Source organism: Tamandua tetradactyla, chromosome 21 (genome assembly GCF_023851605.1).
Source record: "Tamandua tetradactyla isolate mTamTet1 chromosome 21, mTamTet1.pri, whole genome shotgun sequence".
Classification (NCBI taxonomy): Eukaryota; Metazoa; Chordata; class Mammalia; order Pilosa; family Myrmecophagidae; genus Tamandua; species Tamandua tetradactyla.
This window is the reverse complement of record NC_135347.1, coordinates 42,190,292-42,197,274: the sequence shown is the minus strand read 5'-3', so window position 1 is coordinate 42,197,274 and position 6,983 is coordinate 42,190,292.

The window sequence follows — 6,983 nt, the reverse complement described above, 5'->3', positions numbered from 1 at the left end:
GCCTTTCCTCTTTTGGACTGAAGTGCTGAAAAGAACAATCTTCAGGTCAAAAGAGTCAAGGTCAAGAAACTGGATTACCAACACGCATGCGGATTTGCTACACCAAATCTACCCGGAGGATCAAACTGCTGTTTTTAATAGTTACAAGCTGATGAATTTCTGTAATAAGCTAGAAACAATCAGTAAAACACTTAAGAAAATATCAATTTACCTGGAAAGACCTTATAGTTAGAATTTTCCTAGAATTAATACATTTGCAATTATTTTACAACAAATTTTAATTTAGCTTTTAATTTCCTAGCGTCAAAATGTTGTTCTACTTTGAATCCACCAATTTTTCCATTAGAGTCAATGCCGTTTTTGCAGTGTGGTTTAAAAGCCAATAATTGAATCCACATTCTGCTAAGTGTTAATAAAAGTGCTTTACCCAGATGTATTTTTTCTTGCTTAAAAAAATCTGATTTTAATTGCTAAACTCTTTTTAAAAAAAATCAATTCAATTGAAAAAAAAGCTATAATTTTCCATTGTTTTTTCTTTCTTTCTCTTAAACCCAAGGGAAAACATGGGCGAACAACAAAAAAGTGCTATGCATAGACTCTCCTTTAATGTCTTACTTTGGTGATGTATGAAATCAAAACCAAATTGCTTGAGCCATCCGAAGCACTTATGTTTGAAATATCCAGAGTGCCTGTGTTTTGCAGTCATTTCTTGTGATGATTTTATTTTGTTCCTCTGGTATGCACCATCATATTAACACATGCTAAGTAAGGGGCAGTTTTTTAAATATACATGCTTTGGTTGCTAATTCTGCCTCTAGTTTTGTCTGGGCCAAAACTTATTCTGAAGTTTCTAGTAAGAATGGCTAAGACAGGATGAATTAAAGAACCAAGAAAAGAAGAGCTGAATGAGATGAACTGTGGTTTATTTGATAAAGTCATCTTTTGTGATTTTGCTGTTTGGGGGGAGAATATTAAAATTTTTCTCATTTGAATGTCTTTATGAGGCAAAAATATTTAGACCATTTACTCAAGCCCATCAAAGTACCTGACTCATTTATCTGCCTATTAAATGTATAGGCTACAGAGTAGTTAAATGGACTAACTCATAGAATTAACATATAGTCACTACCAGTAAATGATTATATGATAACTGAACCATTTAGGTTCATTCATTGGAAGGCATTTTTAAGGAGAAATTTCCTGCATGTGGCTGCATTACTTAATATGTCAGATTAGCTTAATTAAAACATAAGACTTTATTGTAAGGATCATTCCCAGGGCTCAAGGGAGGCGGGGGGATGTACTAACTGGGGCTATAACTAGGAATCCAGGGACTAACTCCCTAAGTCTTTCTCTCTTTTTCTGAAGAGACTCGTTCTCTGGTTCTTGGGGCACCCTTGTTTCAATCTTGTCCCTCTCTTCTCCATACCTTCTACTATCCCACAGCTCCCAAGTTTATCTGTCTACTGCTTGTGAAAGTAGTCTTCAGTCCGGACTTCCAGGAAAGAAAATCAGTTTAGGATTAGCTGACAAACCCTGGTGGGCCTGGACAGGTTGAAGTTCTCATGTACAAATGTAGTTGCAGTTTTCATCTCCATGGGAAGAATAGAGTGTTGGCCTCAGAGGAAAGGAGATACAGTGGGTTGGCAGACCCCTCAACTTTTGTATGTAATTCATTCGATTCAGTTTCACTTGCATACACACACTAGCACAAATAGCTTGTAGTTTTTCTGTGAGTACAGTACACTCACTGAAACTTTACTACGTAAGGCATTTAAACTATTCTGCCAATATATTTTACGAAATTTAGCACTGAAGGGTGTATGGGAAAAGGATAGGGGTTCTAGGGATGACAGATTTGGCTTCCATTTTTGGACCTCACATTTAGTAAGTTAAGAGGCTGTAGGAAATTATTCCACATTTGCTGTCTCAGGTTCCACAACTCTAAATTAGGGATAATGATATCTATGACACAGGAGTTCTCTTCATGATTAACAATAGTGTATGTAAAATGACTAGAACAGTGTGTAATTCCTGTTAATAGTTAATAAATTGAACTATTATTAGAGTTCTTGTTTTTGGCATGGGCAGGCTCCAGAAATCGAACCCGGGTATATGGCATGGCAGGCAAGACTTTGCCACTGAGCAACCATTGCCTGCCCTTGTTAGACTTTATATTCAAATAAGTCTTAAATAGTATTGGCTCAAAAGAGGCTACACTGAGGTATCCCCTGAACAACTTGGAAATAGAGAAATGAATATTTGACATGAATATTTTTTTCTCAAAGTTAAATGCTACAATTAACTCAGAATGAAACAGGGAGGTATGCAAAGCCAATTTAAAGCAGCTGGTCCCAAACTTCAGTTATTAGTAAACTACTTCCACAAATTGGTGATAGCTGTACAATACCTACACTATTATTTAATGTTTTTCATCAGTTGACTTTATATCAACTCACCACTTTATACTATTTAACCTCAACTTTGTGATAACTAGTTTCGAAATTAGGGTTGATATAGTGTTTGTACTTTTCTCTCTAATACCCATGAACATAAATACATAATTATTCATAGAAAACAGTGCTCATCTTTCACCACATAAAACAAATTTGAGGAGACCCTAACTTCACAAGGCAGAAAGATACCAGAGCTTAGAAAACCGACCTAAATCTGACTGAAATCTTATCCATATTTAAAGAAATAAATGTGTCAATCAGCAAGAAGGGATGTGCTGGTTTGAAACTGTTATGTACCCCAGAAAAGCCATGTTCTTTTAATCCTAATCCAATCTTGTGGCGACCCATTGTTAGGGTGGAGCCTTTCGATTAGGTAGTTTCCCTGGAGATGTGACACATCCAGACATGGGTGCAAGAGGTGTGGCCCTGTCCATTCAAGTGGGTCTTGATTAGTTTACTGGAGTGCTCTAAAAGGAGACATATTTTGGAGAAAGCGCAGACACAGACATTTGCAGATGCTTGGAAAACTGACAGACACAGACATTTGGAGATGCAGAGAAAAACACCAGGAGGAGCCACGGGATCTGTAAGAGCCGTTTGAAGCCGGAAGCCTGGAGAGCAGCCCAGCAAGGGTTCCATGTGACTTCCCATGAGATGTTAAGCAAGGATCCACACTGCTGAAAAGCCAGACCCTGGAGACAGCCAAGGGAAGCTAAGTGAAGAAATCCAACCCTTGCTCTAGAGCAGCTAAGAAAGGATCAGCAGATGTCAGCCATGTGACTTCCCATGTGTAGATGAAACCTGGATGCCATCCAACCCTTTCTATGGAGTCAAGGTGCCTTCTTTGGGTGCCTTAATTTGGAAATTTTAAGCCCTAGAACTGTATACTTGTAACTTAATAAATACCTTTTATAAAAGCCGATCCATTTCTGGTATATTATATCCTGGCAGCATTAGCTAACTAAAGCTAGGGCGTTGGTCATCTGTGGGAGGTGGCAGAGGTGAGTCCCAGTGGTGGGTGTCAACCTGTGTGTCAGCTCTCTTCCTGGTGCACATCATTGTCCTTGCTCCTTTGACAGATATCAGGCTCCCAGAGTAAACCACTTAACTTCCTTGTGAGTCAGTTTATTCATTTGTAAAATAGGGGTATAATACAATACTCTTAAGGTATTTACATTTAGAAAGTATTAAAATAATGTCTTCAATAAAAAAATCTTTTAAAAATTAAAAAAAAAATCTAACTGTAATTCCACATTAGTTAGGCCGACATGACTTATCAGGCCACCTGAGTTATTTTTCTCGGTGTAAATTATAAAAATTGGCAAGGAGACCTTATATATTCACTTTATAAATGGCAAGTCCTAGGGATGAGCCTGTTTAATGGTAAATTCACCAGGGTAAATCCTACCTTGGTGTGGACTTCTAGTGGCTTATTCCAGGTATCAGAGTACAAATTCTTCTAACTTTTGTGCTGTATAGTCTACTAATAAACTACTTATTTGAATCCAGCCTATTGACATTGCCAAGAAGTAAAATACAGTAAAGAGATTCCTGGGTTGCAGAGACTTTATCATCCAACTAGGAAATTCCCAAGTACACATGTGTTTGTGTAATTTTTTTTATGTGTATAAGAACTTCATCACATACTACCTTGCAATAAGTCTATGATAGAGTTGAAAAAACTGATTCACAAAGACATTAAGCAATTGGCTGAAAAGCCTACAGTGAATGTTTAGTGGTGGAAGGAAGACTAGGGTTCAAAGTCCAAGATTCTTCCCGATAAGGTCAAGGGTGTCTTGCTAACAATGCAGATACCCAGGCCTCTCCCATAGTTTCCTGATTCAGCAACTCTGTGCAGTGTTCCATAAATGGGGTTGGGAATCTGCATTCTCAGAACATCCCAGGTGATTCTGTTGCAGTTGGTCTGCTTTAATGAACATTGTGCTAGATTCTGTTATCTTCCTGTGAGGTAACTTCAGAGCAATTCAAAGCATAACACATCAGTATGTTTCAAATGCTAGAATATTGAATTATGTCAGATTCAGTGGATAAGGGACAGCGTTGGAAAGGATGGAACTGCTTTTGCAGGCTGGTACTGATTTAGGCACATAGAGGGGGCATTTAAACTATCTTGAGTTTGTTCAATGACTTGGAAATCCCAGGAGTATTTTGTCCTAGAATTCTTCTTATTCTTTTTTATTTTTAAAAAATAAAAACTGGACTCAAAATGTCTTAAATTAGGAAAGAATTCAGCATCAAATATTTCTTTTTGCCCTTATATGGATTTTTCTGAAAGCTCTGTCTAAAATACCATGTTCTTTCTATGTCATATTCATTGTGAACACAGGCAACAGGATTCTGCCCTTGGATGGCTTTCAGGGGAAGAGACAGAACAAAACAACAGAACACTTTATGTTTCTTTTCAACAGCACAGATTTTTATCATGTTAGGGTCAGGGTTAAGTTCAAATGTTGCTCATTTGAGAGTAAAGACTTTCTGTTTCTTAGATGATATGAAAAAATCATAGCATCGACGAAGTATAGGAAAACACTGACAGCTACTTTGCAATGATTGTGAATTGAACAGTGGTACCAATTGCATTATATTTGAGCAGGCATTTAAACATGAATATTTATCTTTAACTCACATCTAAACTCCAAATTAGAGGCTTATTACTCTGGCCAGCAGGCATATATTTTGAAGACTGGCTTTCAACATAGCCGTCTCTGTGTATTGGGAATCAGTATGGGATTTCCCCTCAGGGGTGTGGAAAGAGGCAGGAAGTGACCTCTCAATTAGGCCATTGTCTAAGGAAATGCTCCAACCTTTCTCTCAGCCTGGTTGGAAACACATAAGTAACACAGCTGTGAAGTGAAAAGGGGCCCCTGACAAATCCAGTCTTCCCCTAAACAGCTTCTCCTCGTTCTTCCCTTTTGCTTAACATTTGTCTAGGTTTTGGAAATCTCTGCGATCCAGCACTTACATGAATGGCTGTGCCTGCCCCCCCAAAGCATAACTTCCTTCACCCAACTTGAGAATTGCTCTGTGATGCTTTATTGATCACATTCCAGAAAGTAGCCTATCCAAGACTATCACTAGATATAAGGCAGGGATATTTGCTCTATATAGCCTTGTACCAACTCCTACTGTATCCTTCGATTTTAGCAGACCTGTATCTTCTCTCCTAGGCAGAGGTATGTTCCTGGAGGGCATACATCATTCTTTATAATTTTTAAATGTTTTTTAACTCAGAGCTTCATGCATAGGGGGTTCTCAATGATTAATAAATAAATACATTTTACAGCATCAGAGCAATAACGATTATAGTCAGAGTATCTTTTCCTTTGTCCCTATATTCAAGAGGCGTTTTGAATTACTTGCCCTTGAAACTAGATCTGGCTTCAGCCTTTTGTCTTTCCAGTGGACATAACTGCCATGGTGCCACCTTGTACATGTAAACAAGTTTATTATAAGATAGAGAGCCAAGGAGTGGGTAGAATCAGGCAGGGCCAAAGCTGTCAGTTGAAATTAAGAAGAAGGCAAGTTTTGCAGTCAATATCTTCCATCACCTCTGTCTAAAGCCACTGACGCCCTCTAGGTGGTCTCTGCTTCACCAGGGGAAAGTGTTTATTGTATTTGCCAGGATACTCACTGAGGTTAGGAGTGCATCTCATCCAAGTTTTCCTTCTCAGTCCTCTATCAGAATTTACCTGTACTATATATTTCAAATGCCCTGGTACCTTACTATCTGCTAGGTGACAATGTATGGTAATGGATGATTGAAATAAATGAATTTCTACTAACAGAAGAGCCAGATCGACTATAAGACACTATTCTCAAGTGTCAAAATACTTTACCTCTGTTTAAAGGCCTTTTAGAAGTCATGCTGAGTATATCGATCTGTTCTTACAATCTCTTAAGTTTATTCCTTCTTTTATGCTTGCGTGGTTGCTATCTTGGTTCCGGCAAAAGCCACCGAAGTGATTTTCTTGCCTACTCTCCTCAGAGTAGCCCACCCTATGATCTGTTGCCAAATTAATCTTTTAAAAATATCTCTTTTATCATGTCTTTGGCTAAAATTGCCCTCCTTGGCCCCTGTTGTTTATGGTTCCAAAATAAGAAGATTTTAATCTTCACAACTATCTTATGAGATGGAGACTATCATATTTTCAGTTTGCTGATGGGAAAAACTGAGGCACAGAGGCTATGTGATGTGACCAAGGTCACACAGCTGGTGTTTGGCAGAACTGGGATTTCTAGCTGGCTGTCAACTGTCTGACCATGAGCCTTTACTCCTTATCAGCACAAATACAGCCTTTTACCTTGAGAGTTTTTTTTTTTTTTTTTGGCAAAGACTGATTTGGTGACTGCTTTTAGAATTTCAGTATGAATCCTTGAAGGAAAGTGATAAATGTCAGGACGCTTCAATAAAAGAGCCATGATGGTTTAATCTGTCAGAAGGGAGCATATAATGTTTAGAGATTGGGTTGATAATTTAGAGATTAGATTGATAATTTGCCAATAGAA